The sequence below is a fragment of the Gopherus flavomarginatus genome, chromosome 3, assembly GCF_025201925.1.
Source record: "Gopherus flavomarginatus isolate rGopFla2 chromosome 3, rGopFla2.mat.asm, whole genome shotgun sequence".
NCBI classification, from domain to species: domain Eukaryota; kingdom Metazoa; phylum Chordata; order Testudines; family Testudinidae; genus Gopherus; species Gopherus flavomarginatus.
In genome coordinates this window covers 183,403,954-183,419,457 of record NC_066619.1, presented here as the reverse complement: position 1 = coordinate 183,419,457, position 15,504 = coordinate 183,403,954, and the positions used below count along the sequence as shown (strand labels likewise).

The 15,504-nt window shown below is 40.3% G+C and overlaps 1 protein-coding gene across 7 annotated transcripts in view; it reads right to left on the bottom strand.

Annotated features, from left to right (window-relative positions):
- BLTP1 (bridge-like lipid transfer protein family member 1) overlaps nt 1–15,504 on the bottom strand; it is a 233,015-nt gene that overhangs the window by 209,494 nt on the left and 8,017 nt on the right. The gene's annotated exons all lie outside the window — the stretch shown is intronic.

The window sequence follows — 15,504 nt, the reverse complement described above, 5'->3', positions numbered from 1 at the left end:
CTCACATTCATACCCTATCCCAGGAGTTCTCAAACTTCATTGCACCCTGAACCCCTTCTGACAACAAAAGTTACTACATGACCCCAGGAGGGGGGACAGAAGCCTGAGCCCAGCTGTTCCGGAGGGCGGGAGCCAAAGCTTCAGCCCCAAATGGGGAGGCCTGTGACCTGAGCCCCGCCACTAAAGGATGAAGTCCTCAGGACTCAGGCTTCAGCTTTGGCCCCAGGCAATGGCCCCAAACGGTGGGACTTGGTCTTGGGCTTTGGCCCCTGGCCCAAGCAAGTCTAACACCAGCCGTGGCGACCCCATTAAAATGGGCTCATGACCGACTTTGGGGTCCCAACCCACAGTTTGAGAACCACTGCTCTACCTCATACAAGGCAGGCCAACCTCGTATAAGATTTGTAAAGTTGACTAATATTAGAGTTCCCCATATACCTACTTTGAGGATTGGAAGGATAACTGCCCAAGATTATTAGCATCAGAGCACCAAAATATTTTCCCTTTAACTTAATCATGATTCCTAGTTATCTTTTCAGCAACTCCAGTGCCTGCTGAGGAGCCACTACTGAAAAATACAAAGTGTTTCTTCCTACTACAATGAGTACTCTTCCTCAGCACACTCCACCTCTGCCAAAATGGAAATGAACTAAGTCATGAATTGTGTTCTCCCACACAGGGGAGCAAGACTGACGCCCCATCTAGTGACTAACAAGCTTATAACAGCACAAGTCACACCACAAAACATGTTATCCTTCCACAATGTAAAGGCAACTAATATATACTAAATTAGTTAGCCCACAACAAGGAAAGCATTACAAGCAAATGTGGATAAAAGAGAGTGTACCTTTCACATTAATACACAGGAAATTCACTTCTACAAAGTGTTGCTTTCAGAGCAGATTTAAGTCACAGACAGTATGTTTCACAGGGATTACTATACTCTCCAGGAGAATTAAAAAGATGGTCAGTTTTCAGCACTGTGCCTCAAGGCACCAACTAAGGCATATAATAGCTCAGAAACATATTGCATAACTTTTCTTTAAATGTCTTAAGTTCATAATGCCAAACAGAAATGCAGAGTTTGACTTCCAAAAAGGCAGGTGCATCATTTGCATACCCATTCAGTGATTACTTTTCCGTATTAGGTGTATAACTGAACACCGAGTGTTCAAAAAAAAACAAAAAAACAAGCCTGTAATTCATATTTTTTTCAGGGAAGTTATGCCTGGCAGCCATGAAAAGACGACTAGTTCTTCCTTCTCTTTTTTTCCCTCCCTTTCTAAAAGGTAATATGATAGAAGATGGCTTCATGCCTTTCCCTTCTCAGTCCCTCATGCCAGCCCAGAAATTAGAGTTCCAGACTGGGACCCTGTCTGAAGAAGCTAGCATGGTTTTCAGTTGCCAGGTGAGTGCACAGTTACATGTATGCACAATTGCCCAACTTTGCTAGTTTACATCAAGCTCCAAATGAGCAAGCATGTGAAATTTCAGGCACCTGCAATCAGGATCTGTATGCACACAAGCAGATATGCTCAGCTACCTGAGGGCTGAAAGATCTTTTCCAGAGATTTTTCCCTTCCCAAGTCTCATCAACCTAAATATGTACAAAAACAGCCTGGAAAGCTGGCCTAGAAAGCATCCATTGAGAGGCATCAAGCCCTTCATAGCCATCGACCTTTGTGTGCATCAAGAGTTACCACCAAGCACTAATGTGACAGGAAGTTTACAACTCTTCCAAAACTAGACCTTTCCTACACAGGTGCAGAGAGGGAAAAGATCATGTTATCTGAAATTTGTGCTCCCAGCAAGCTTCTCATCTAGGAATTTGGTTGGATGGTTGCCACAGAGGCTGCCTCACATTCCATGTCCTGGGGGAGAGAAATTCTTTGTCTTGACCCCTTTCTCATGGAAGGTGAAAAGGAATAAGGCAAAGATTGCTAGTGGATGGCCAAAAGTGCTAGTCTCTTAGATGAATGGATGCACATGGGACCGTGGATGGGTGCTGAGAGGAGATGCCATGGCAACATGGTCTAATACTTAGATCATCTGTGTCAGTCCCTTAGGCTAACTACATCTGTGCATAGAGAGGTAAATTGGGGGAAGGGAGAAAAGACATCGCAGTGGGAGATTGCTTTATGTGTTGGGTCCTTAGTATTTACTCATGCTTCATTTTCTCTGAGTAGTGTCTTTCAGTGCTGCCTGGCATGAGCATTTCTTCTTTAGGACAACTTAATGTCTTCAGTATTGAAACTCCTGCTGCCCTGAGAGGTAGGACAATCTTCACAGTAGCCTGCTCTTGTTTTCTAGTCTGCCTATTCATCACAAAGAGCTCTACTAATGGGTAAAAAGCAATGATAGCTCCCTGGGCTTTGTCTGTTGGCAATTAAGATTTGAATCATCACCACCAATATTTGAAAGAAACATTTCCCAAACTGAAAAGGATGATTAAAAAAAAATCAAAAACAAAAAAGCCAAAATGTATGGCATTATGGTGTTTACTGCCTCAAAAAAAACCACTGAGCTATAGAAATAATGCTACACTCCATCAGGACAGTACTGAGATCCACCATCTCCACAAGTAATTATAATCTAGAATATTGGCTCAGCTTTCTATCAAACATACACCATAAACTCCAGGGGACAGGAACTGCGTGGCACAGTTCCTGAGTTAGTAGCAACATTATCCCCTTTGTAGCCTCCTCAAGGGTCACCCCCTCTTTGGTCTCAAGCCTCTAGCAGTCACGTTTCTCAGGGAGCTAGATCTGGGTCCTAGGCTGCAAGATCCTGCAATTTACTGTGATTAGCTCATGAAGTCTGATTTTATGAAGCAAAGTACTATTCATTCAGAACAAAAGCATTACAGAAAAAACATATTATACAAACAAACAGCTTATATGTACGTCTAGCTTTCTAGTCACCCAGCCTCCACATGGAGAAAACCCTGACAGGACTAAAGTACTTCAGGCTTCCCACAGGGCCTGTCTCTGGGCACAGACTCAGTCAGTTTTTGGATCAAGTGCAAGTGACCCTCTTCCTCAGATCAGGTCTGTCACTTTATGCAGTTTCAAGTATTTTATATCCTTAGGCTTCTTGAACCAGGTCAAACAAGTATATACTATTTCCCTTGAAGGTGTAACTTAAAAAAAGACTTGATATCTACATTGTTTCAGCATTAGGTATTTGCATTAATTACACATTATTGATTTTATTTCTTGAACAACATCCCTTTTACTCACCCATTGAGCCAGAACTAACAAGCCATAAAGATACATATAACACTTATAAAGCTGATTCCATAATCTTTGAATATTCCATGTTTCACATCTGCCACACTGTCTTTTCCCCTTCTCCCTAAAGAGACCAATGCAAACTGATGGCATTCCAGTAAAACAGAATGAACCTGTCCAAAAACTACAAAGCTATTAGAGTTCCCACCAGTTGCATGCTGGAAACATGGACCCCTTACAACTAGTGTATTGAAGAAGTAATTTGCAATTAGGAAAACAGGTTATATAAATGTGAGGTAACTGATTCAAATAAAAGCCTACCACTTCTGGACATTAAGCAGCACATTCCAATTTTTGAAATAAGAACTCTGAAGTTGAGAGAGCCTGAATTACATCTCAAAGTCAGAATCAATATTTCAGAGTTTCAGATTAATTTTATAGCTATACAGTGCAATGTAACCATGTAATTAGGTGAGGTTTCAAGAAAATCAGTGTTGAAATGAGACCTTTTACCTTTGTCAGAGACATCAAAGTCTATCACAAAACTTAGACCACTACCTCTCAATCTTCTTCCTAGGTAATGTACACACTCAATGTCTATAAGAACCAAGTGGAATATTAGTCAGTCATTCAGATTATTTTCAATGTCCCTAGTATGAAAAGATGTGTTGACTGACAGAAAGGACGAGAAAGAATTAATCTAGAGGAAGAAGAAAAATCACTCACCAGAGCAAGCTACTCAAGCAGTGGTAACATTCAATGTTACTAGAGAACACGGCTCAAGAATCATCCACGAGAAAAGATGAATACAAAACAAAACTAAAATATAATCGGTCAGGACTGAGCGAATCTATGGTCCTTTAAAACAGTATTACCAACACTGGAACATTGCTAATCCCTGAGCAACAGTCTACCGGCTCATTCAGAGGACTGAAAGTCAGGAAACCTATGTCCTGTTCATGGGTTTGTCACTGACACGTTAGATCTTAGGCTAGTCACTTTACCTCTCTGTATCTCAAATTCTCCATCTGTCCAATGAGAATAAGCATATACCTATACCATATCTCAGAGGGTTGCTGAATCTTAAGTAACTCTTATTCAGCAGATTGAAATTCTCAGTTGGAAGGCAATATAAAAATATATTATGTGGAAGTTTTATTATTATAAGGCAATCTAGCTAGAAACGAACATATCTACATTTTAGCAGAACTCCAAAGAAGAAGGTATTGGGGATGCATGAGGTAGGAACAAAATTTTGAGAGGGAAGGCTATTTAGTGATTAATAGAGCTAAACAGCATTTTGAGATTCAACAGGATCTCCTCCATATGTTCAGCCAGCCCTCTTCTCCACTCTTTACCCTTAAATATTATGCAGGCCAACAGTTTAGCAGCCTAAAACTCTTCAGAAGTAGCATCATTACTGCCCTTCACAATACAGTCTGAGGCAACAGTCAAAATACTATAAATATCAGATAATGTGACATGAGTGCCTTATACAACATTTACTGTGTTTTCACTTCATCTACTAGAACCATATTTTAGTTAAGCCAGAGTCTCTCAAACAGGGAAAGCCCCTAGCAGGCCAGGCCGGTTTGTTTACCCGCCCCGTCCGCAGGTCCAGCCGATTACGGTTCCCACTGAGCTCCCATTGGCCCGGAGCAGTGGCCAGTAGGAGCCGTGATCGGCCGGACCCGTGGACAGGGCAGGTAAACAAACCGGCCCGGCCCACCAGGGGCCTTCCCTACACAAGCGGCAACCCAAGCTTGAAAAACCTTGAGTTATGCGAACACAGTTCAAAAAACAAATGTGCAAGGCGTTTTCCTGTTTCTACTGAAGTCAATGGAAGCAAGTTCAACCTCTAACACATTTCAATTGTTTATTAAGAATCATCCATCGAGGGAAAAGTCAGCCCAATTCCTGTAAAGTTATTTCATTGCTATCTAGACTTAAGAACAAGCAGTTGCAATGCTTTAATTTACTTAAATTTTCTAGTTTTCTGGCATTACTTTCCAAGACCTAAACTGTATGAAACAAAGAGAAATATAGTTGGGCACTCCTTTAAAGTTGATTTTACAACGACTCACATTTTTCAGTTTTATTTAAAGATGAAGGGTGTTTGGTCAGTTATAATACTTATTTTACGAAAAATGATTTGAAGGAAAACTCCTTGCAGTAATGCAATGATGTAGGAAAGTTTAGCTTTTTTATTCAAATTAATAAAAGCTGTTCAAGTTTAAAGCTCAATTCTAAAATAAACTTCATCAGCTCAAAACCATTTAAACCATCATCTTCAAACAAAGCTTCAGTAAAAAGATAGGTCTTCCAATGTACCCTGATGTTCAAACTGACTTTTCAGACTGATGGAGCAAAACACATTCAGACTGACGGAGCAAAGTACAGGTTCCGACTCATCTAATAAGATAGATCTGCCACCACAACCCATCCCACCTGATTCTAATTGTCAGGGTCAAACACAAAGATTGATTTTGGTATAGTTATGGAAAAGCACCTCTGACAGCCTATAAAGGCACTCAGAACCACTGGTAGCCAGCTAAGTCCATAGAGCACAGATGTAATATGCACTTCACAAAAAGCATTACCAGCTAAGAGGTAGATTAAGCTTTGGAGTAATCTTCAAGGGTAGCCCTACATAAAGCACTTTGCTATAATCCAACCTGAAGATGACAAAGACATAAGTAACTGTGGCAAGGCCTACATCCAAGAGAAAACGGTAAAGGATGAGATAATCTTAACTACTTTTGCTACCTAGGAATCCCACAGCAGTGCACAATCCAAAGGGAACTGCAGGGTATGAACTTTAAAAAATGGTAATTGTGCGTTAATTCAGAGAGCACAGTGTATATTAAGAAAATGGACTAAAGGAATTTACTGCCTGGGCAGGATCAAACCTAGGACCTCTGGAGCTTAGTGCATGAGCCTCTACCGCACAAGCTAAAAGCCAAATGACTGTGAGCTAAGGCTGTAGAGCAGACTCATTTTATCTTTCTAAGTGGTCTTGGTGCCATTAGATGGAAGAGAACACCATACCCAGAAGGTGTGTGGGTTACACATTTCCCCTAGCTGAATAAGCGCATCCCAGGCTTCAGAGCCTTCCGAGTTGAAATCTCAGATAAGCCCCGATTTGTAATGTCAACAGACTCCTGTCGTCAGCAGGCAGGATCAAACCTGAAACCCTGGAGCTTAGTGCATGAGCCTCTGCCGTATGAGCTAAAAGCCAAATGGCTGTTAGCTATGGCTGTTGAGCAGATTCATTTTCTCTCTCTCTCTCTCTCCACACTACCTGCCAGATCAGCAGGTAGCAATCAATCTATTGGGGATCGACTTATCGCGTCGTCTAGACACGATAAATCAATCCCCGAACGCGCTCCCCGTCGACTCCAGAACTCCACTAGGGCGAGAGGTGGAAGCAGAGTCGATGGGAGAGCCACGGCTGTCGATCCCACACCGTGAGGATGGGAGGTAAGTCGATCTAAGATATACAATTTCAGCTACGAGAAAAGCATAGCTGAAGTTGTGTATCTTAGATCGATCCCCATCCCCACCCCCAGCATAGACCAGGTCTAAGTGGTCTCAGTGCCACTAGATGGTACAGAACATCACACTCAGGAGGTGTGTGGGTTACACTATGTCCCCATATCTAGTACAGACCAGGATTCCAGTCTTGGGGAATATGCTTGTGTTTTAGTTTTCCCTATCTATAAATGGGAATAATTTGCCTGCTTGTCATCCTCACAAGTATACACAAGAATTCTATTTTATATTGCCCATTAGTTAATGGCCATAGAGCACTTTGAAAGGAAAGTGTAAAGTGTTGTAACAAATGTCTGATATTTTCTTTAGCAAGAAGCAATATTTTGCAATTATATCATTCCTTTCATCAGAAGATCTCAAAATACATTACAGACATTAAACTTAGCCTTACAGCATCTGAGACAAAGGGGGAAAGAACTGACTTGCTTCAACCGACAGAGAAAGTTGACAGAGCAGGGAATAGAGTCTATGAATTCCACTTCCTAGTGCTGTAATCACTCCGCCACATGCAGTCCTCTAAAAAACTGATCTACATTATTTACATCTAGTGTTTTATACTTTAAAAACTCAAAGAAATTAGTTTAATAAACAAATCAGTGATTGGCCAAATATTTGTGTAAAACACATTCTTAAACAGCAATTAATCTCACCCAAGTCTTTCTCCCAAAGACAAAACCTTTATGTGAATTCTGCACTCTGCACATGATGAAAAGTCTTTTCAATATAAATCACCTTTAACTTGGGTTATTAATTACATCTCATTAAGAGGGAGGAGGAGTACTACTCAATATTTGTAGTTATGTAGCAATGTTTCTCTTGATCTGTAATTTCAGCTGCCTTCCCTCCTTCCTCCCACGTGTTATCTGTCATAAACTTGCTTTTCTTCACTGGAAAAGAAATATTAAAAAGGCACAGCTAATGTTATCTCTTTTAGCTTTTGCCAACATGTTACACAACTTCATTTCTTAAGGGATAACTGCTAACAAGCAGTCTTACTTTCCCTGTTTTATGAGATTTTTGACATTTTCCAACAAAAATTAATGAATCTGAAACTTCATACTGTTGATAAGATAACATTTAATAAAGTCATTGTAATAGTAATAGTCATTGTAATAGTCAGTATTTAAATAGCCTAACTTGAGAATCAACACTTGATTTACCCAGGGTTTTCCCCCCACCCACCTATATTATCCATACTATCCACTAACTATTCAATCAAGAGCCTCTGCTAGAAATTTAAAAGAAAAACCATGGGCTCAGTCTCACAAAGAGAAACAGCTAGCAGTTTCTTTACAATCTCTTCTGATGGAGAACAAGAAAATAAACTCTATTTTCAGTACTGACTCAGAGAAGACATTACATTATCTTCCCAGACAGGAGGGGAGAAAAGATCAGCAAACAATGAAATGGAAAGTCATAGATGGTATAACAAAACACACATACACACACACACACACAAAAATCCCTGGTTTTATCTCTGTTGCATTACAATGTCTTGGTAAGAAATAGTGTCACAAGGGCAAACCCAACTACTTAATAGTATTACACTGTGCTACAAACCTTTCAGAACAGTAAGAGAAATATTCTACAGTGCATTACAAATATTTTTAAATTTAAGAGAAAACTGTTTCACAAACAATTTACACTAATTCACACACACACACACCCCCCCCAAAGGATAAAACTGTAGGATGAAATTATGGAAGACCTGTAGACATCCCACAAGGTCACCTGACTTAAGTATGACATGCAACAAGTGGAGACAACAACTGATGTGCTAGTGGTGGAAATCTGGTGCAGAAGCCAATTGGTTGCAGCATAACGTTTGTTTGGGGGCTTTTTGTTTGTTTTTTGGTTTTTTTAAGTAAAATTTTGTGGCATGTGAAAGGCAGAAGAATATTTTTAGATTGTGTAGCCCAGTAGGAAAGTGCTGGCTCTACTGTTGTCTGAGATTAACATTTTTAAGGAGCCCAGAACGACTACTGAAGAAAGCAATGGTGTGGCCTTTCAAGAAACCATGAATTGATGTTGACATAGACAACTTCTGTCAGATCTAATATTCCATTTTTAAATTGTGAATAAGATTACAGTGACAACTCTCAGAACATAGATGACTCAGATCTCCTTGTTGCCTGTCCATGTGTACATAAACCTGGATTTGGCATGGAGACTGAACTGGTTGTGCTAGTCAATGATCTGACAATGGACAAAGGTATTAGAATTGTCATGTGCCTTCTATGTTAATAACGAGGTGGTGACTCAACTTGTACTTGTGTGTGACTTCAATCTTCTCTTCGAGAGATAATACAAAGGGTAGCTGTGGGCAGCTGATCTGCTTCCCCAGGGCTCCCAACTGTAGAATGTTACAGGGTTCCATTTTATCACACACATCCTCCCCCTCTTATTTAATGTGTATATGTGACTCCTAGAAGGGTTAGTGAGAAAGCTCAGGATGAGGTGTTTTCAGTATGTAGAAGATCCGTAGCTTTCTTTTCTAGATGTCCTTCTTCTTGACTCATGTGCTATGGTCAAGCATGTCAACAAATAACAGGGCATGGATGGAAGCAAACCGACCAAAGCTCAATCTAAATAAGACTGAAGTGGCAATGGTTGGCTGCAAAAGCACCTGAAGTAGATGGCACAGATAGCATCACTCCTCTGATTGAGGGTGTTTATTCTCTATTAGTTTCCTGAGTTCACAACATAGGGATGATGCTAGCTCTCAAGCAGCTTCTGGGCCATCACATTACAGCAGTGACCAAGACAATTTGTTTGATCTGTGCTTGGCCAAAAAGGTAGTGATGTTTTCCATCTAATGCAGACACAGCTACCATTATCCACATCTTTGATTCCTCAACATTAAACTACTGCAATATGTACTATATGGGGCTACACCTTAAATTCATTGGAAACAAACACGTTAAATACAGCTGCCCACTTAAGCAACATGTATCACTGGGAGCAGAACAGCACTGTTCCATGATTTACACCGGCACCTTGATGACATTTAAGATGTTTTATAAATCACACTCAACATTAACTGGCTTGAGACATACCTACCCAAGAGACCACCTCTCTGTGTGAGATATTATTTCCTTGGTGAATGAAATAGGTCAGAATGACCATTAGGAGCACCATATGTTATGTTTTCTGGGGACAGCTGAGGGATTCAGTGATCTGCTTCTTGGCTATTTTAAATTACTAGATGAAACACTTATTTCACTTTGCTTCCTATGCTGTGAGGTGGCTATTTTTTGTATGGAAAGTTTTTTTTGATTAATTGTTAGGGCACTCTCAGTTTAATCAAAAGGAAACAATTTTACTACAACCAACCAACATTAGAGACTTAGGCAGAAGATGTTAGCTTATTAGCCTCCCAATGACTGTCCCAATGACAAATAATAACTATAAATTGGATATTCAATCCAGAATTTTCCGGAGCATGTTTAATATATTTTCATATGTTTAAACTTCCGCTTCTTAAGGATGGATTTTTATTTTTAGATGATAGAATGGCTAACCAAAGTTACTAATACAGGGCTGCTTTTGAGATGAGGAGCACATCCTTGCTCACTGCTCTAACACATGCGAAGGAGGAATGTGATAAAGTAAGGAGGTCTGGGGTTTATATAAATGAATGCAAAGATAAGTGCAGCACACAAGCCTAAAAATAACCCAAATGCCGCTCATCTCACTCACATGAGTAGCCCCATTAAAGTCAATGGGACTAGCGGCATGAATGAACTGAGCAGGATTTGGACTAGAATAGTACTTTGCACTTACAGCACTCATCATCCAAGGATCTCAAAGAGCTCTACAGTTTTAAGTTACCTACTCTCGCAACACCTCTGAAAGAAAAAGGTATATTGTCTATTTTACATAAAGGAAACCTGTTGTAAGAGATTAAGTACAGTATCTTACAAACAATATTTCATGCTCATGCAATAAAGGGGCACAAAGATCACTTACCAACAAAATGCATATAGAGCTCAACCCAGAGACCGTCAATGAAGCAGAAAGAAGAAGATCTTATTCTTCAGCTATTCTTTAATACAACTGGCTTTATTTGCAAGCCATCTGCAGAAAGCTATAGGTCAGTTGTGATGGACAAAGTACTCCCTTACATATATGTACTTTGCAGTATTTTTTTCTAAAAAAAAACAAACTAAGGTTTAAAACTAATGCAAGTTCCCTCATGACATCAACATTTCAGCAGAAGCAATCCTCAGGGAGCAGTGTGGTCTCTCACGGCAACTTAGTTTCAAAACTCATTATTTCCTGCTTAGATTCTGGGGGTGTGGTACACTTCAAACCTATATATTACATTATAACCTTCACTCCTAATGTTGTAACCTTTGCATTCTTCTAAATCAAATATTCAAATGTTAGGAAATTCCAGCAGTAAAATTGCCTGTGCAACTGTAATTCGTTCCCCTTGTGTGTATGCATTGAGATATGGCCTTTAATTTCACACTATTTTTTCATTCAGTGCACAAGATTAATGATGCTTCTTGAATGGGCAGTTAATTTCTTTAAAATACTAAATTAGTACATGGCCCCTACCCTTATTTTACTAAAGCTAATGTTAAAAAAATTATATAATATATAGGTTGGGAAAGAGTGTCTGTACATGTGGGTATAGTGCTTAGATTAGATTAGATTTCAGCTGCAACTGGGAACATACAACACTTCTCCAAGTTTGCTCCAGGTGTCTCACATTGGGCACACAGAAAATGAGGAATACACAGTTAGTGTCCACCTGTGAAAATGTATAGTTTATAGGACTTGCTCACTATTACTCTGTGCAGAGGCAGGAATAGAATTCAGTTCTCCATGACAGCATTCAGCTACCTCAGTCATGAGCCCGTGCACTCTCTTCCTATTGTTCCCTGCATCATTCACGACACATTCCAACATAAAAGGCAGAGATCCAACAGAACCAATCCCAAATTCATTCACACAGCAGGTCCACTATCTACACTGAATAAGGCAGGGGTTCCTTAGAAAACAAAGTATCTGATCATGTAACTACAGGCTGTATCATAATGCATATGCACAAGAAGCTGAATTAAAGTTACACAAGCAACCTTAATTCTAGTATTTCATGACTCTGCAGCTGTAACATTGTACATCATTTCCTATATTTTTAAAAAGCAAAACAGCAGAATCTCCATGATGTGCAACCAATATTGACAGCCACAAGTCATCAGCAGGGTTGAAATCTTTAGATCACAACATAAGTCTCTAACACTGAAGCTAACTAAAGTAACTTGTAGCATTACCAGGCTTTTATTTTCTTTATGGACCAGCCACTACTGGGTGATGATACACATTTAGCTGTGAAACCCATGGGAAATTTGCTGAAGTAGAGGAATGTTGACACACTTGAATCCTAGGTTCAATCTGAGGTTCTGGAAGAGAGTGTGATTTAGTGGTTGTAGACCTTTCTACCCTTGTTTCTGTTCCCCTCTAAACCTATCCACCCCCATCCCCAGCTCCTTTCCCTGCCTCCCTCTGCTTCTCACCCATCCACATCTGAGTTAAGCTGCTTTCTAATTCTCCTCCATGCTGCTTGCAGTCCAGCAGGCAGAACATCAAGAGCACAAGAGACTCTCATTGCTCTCAGCTCTGATCCCTGACACCACAGGAGCCCCAGCTACCAGGAAAGACAACAGCAGGAAAAGTTCTGCTCATCCCTGAAACAGGGCATGCTGTCTCTCTCCATGGTACATGCACAGTCTGGTCAACACATAGGAAGGAACTGTGTGGCTATGGAGCATACTCCATACAGATCAAATCTTCAGAGAATTTAACTGCCAGCTTCTAACAACCTGTACCAAGCATGCGCAAACTGCTATATTCAGAGGCTTGTAATCTGGCCAAATTTGGCTGGATTTTCACAGGAATTGCAAGAGGCATATTCTTGATGTTGGGATCGCCTCTGCAACCCCATCCCCACCCCCACCTCAAGCCCTTGTTTCAAAATATGGAGGTACAAAAGCTTCTCAACAAAACTATTTAAAATAATGTGCATGGAGGTGGGAGGGAAGCATTCTTCTCTAATATCGTTCTTGGAAACTGCTGAACCATTTTAGCTGAAGCTTAACAAAAGAAGAGTGTGGTTATTCTGGACATCAAATTGTATTTCTACATTTCAGTGCCCAAACTGATAGAGAGTATCAGTTCTGCAGATGTAATAGTTCCTTGTTCTAAACTCATAAGAATCTGAATTTCTGGCAATTACGTTTTTCTCTGCCAAAGAGTAACAAAACATGGTATACATATGGGGGAGCAGGGATCAGAAGAAAACCCTTTGTTGCACACCACTTTCAGGCCACTTATGGTTTTGCTGATGAAATTTGCACTCATGCATCTTCTACAAAGCATGACTGTTTTCTCTATAGGAAATCCACATGGTCTATTAGACATGCCAAGTCCATGCTAAAATGGATTTGAAAGGTTAAAACTGCTTCTTTAGATTATATACTTGAAATTAGAGTGCAGCATGTCCTACTGAACTGAACTGGAAGCTTGTCTGCATGGTGCTATACAACACAATACCAGCCTTTAGTGCTTAATGTATTGAGTTTTGTTGTTGTTGTATTAAATGGAATCTCTATAGCAGTGTTTCTTAAACTGGGGTTGCCGCTTGTGTACGGAAAGCCCCTGGCAGGCTGGGCCGGTATGTTTACCGGCCCCGTCCGCAGGTCCGGCCAATCACGGCTCCCACTGGCCATGGTTTGCCGCTGCAGGCCAATGGGGGCTGCTGGAAGCAGCAGCCAGTAAGTCCCTCGGCCCACGCTGCTTCCAGCAGCCCTCATTGGCCTGGAGCAGCGAACCGCGGCCAGTGGGAGCTGCGATCGGACGGACCTGCAGACAGAACAGGTTAAGAAACCGGCCCGGCCCACCAGGGGCTTTCCCTACACAAGCAACGAACCCAATTTGAGAAACAGTGCACTATAGTTATGTCAATTTTCTGGATTTACCTATCATTGCTGACTGCCAAATTAAGATACAGCTCTACTAGAAACAGAAAGAATAGAGGAGGATGCTGGGTACCAATTAGAAATACTACACTTGCTATTTTGGTTAAAAATGTGTTTCATTGGCTGAAATATGTTAGTATTAATCAGGTGCTCTCCTTTTCCACTTTCTAGCACCAGCAGCACTCATAATCTTGGTGAGATGTACTTCATCCTCATCCAGTTTCCAAATTTGAACTATTAACTGGCAATTAATGAATAAGAATTTATCTTAAATTACCTAAAATTAGCTGCTTTTGTGAAAAAGATCTATTAGTCACTACAAAAAACAAACTTCATTTTAACCTGACTGGATGTGAGGTGTTAACATTGTTAACAACAACAGAGACAGCTCTGTCTAAATGAATACATGTCCACATGACATTTAGAGAGCATTTGTATTTACACCAATATGATAAGAAGAATAGAAACCCACCAAATAGCTTGCCTGGCAGCACACAAACACAAAAAGCTACCTTTGAAGACCCAGATTCAGTATCACATTACTGGCAGCTCAGAGTGCCACAGCAGTAATGCTCACTCGAGAAAGAAGAAAGGAAGAAGAGAGCAGACTGCAGAATGCTTTGTAGCATCTGCACATATATTGGCATTATGATCACCGATGATGCTCTCCAGCATTCTTGGTCATTGGAATAGTGTTGCTTAGTGTAGCAACGGACAGCTGAAGCAAAGCAAGAAACAACTGAATTGTAAGACTATCATAAAGACCTAGAACAGAAGGTGAAAATACAGATGACTACTTAATACTCTCAGCTACAGAATCAAGATGTGGCTTGTGTGGAAACACAGCAGAAGGAAAAAAGCAAGGTTCACCTATCCTTCTAATGTTGGTCATCTTTTCCTCTTTGTAACACCTTCCCCTTCCTAACATCACCTTGTAGGAATAAACAACATTATAATCTGACCGTCTGAGCGCAGATCAACTCTTCTAATTCTAATGGAGAGCATTTTTAAATTTGGGGGTGAAGGAAATAGAGAACACCTTAGTCATCTCCCCTCCATCCCATATTTGGTGTTCTAAGCCTGATTCGCACCTAAAAAACTTAGGTTGACCTATCTATATCACTCAAGTCTGTGAAAAAGATCTCACACTTGTGCAAAATAGTTAGGTCGACCTAAGTTTTAGGTTGAAACCAGGCATAGATGCAGCTAGGTTGACAGAAGAATACGTCCCTCAACCTACCTCTGTCTCTTGAAGGGGTGGATTTAATATGGTGATGGAAAAACCTCTTCTGTTACTGTAGTATATGTTTAAGTAATTTACAGGGTTACCTCTCCTCCCTTTGACTAAATACTTTGTACTGACAGATCATTCAAACTCCCAATTCCTACAGCAATTATGAAAAATTTAAAATGCAGCATAGCAAACTGTACTTTTGCAACACTCAACATACCAGATTATATTTAGGGAGATTTATCTAATAACGTCTACTAATTTACATAAGCTGAAAGGATGCGTTACATGAGTATTTCAGGATATCGCTCCATTTACCATAGGGTGTGAAAAACATTGTAAGCTTCTTAAGGAAAACAGAAAGAAAAAAAACGAGATGGCAGTTTTAGTTTTCTATCCATTCTACTTCTTCCTTTCACCTAAAGTCTCCAATATTTCTACTACAAGATCCAGCTAATGACACAAATGATTCAGGTGGGAGAGTGAAAAAGACAAATGATCCATA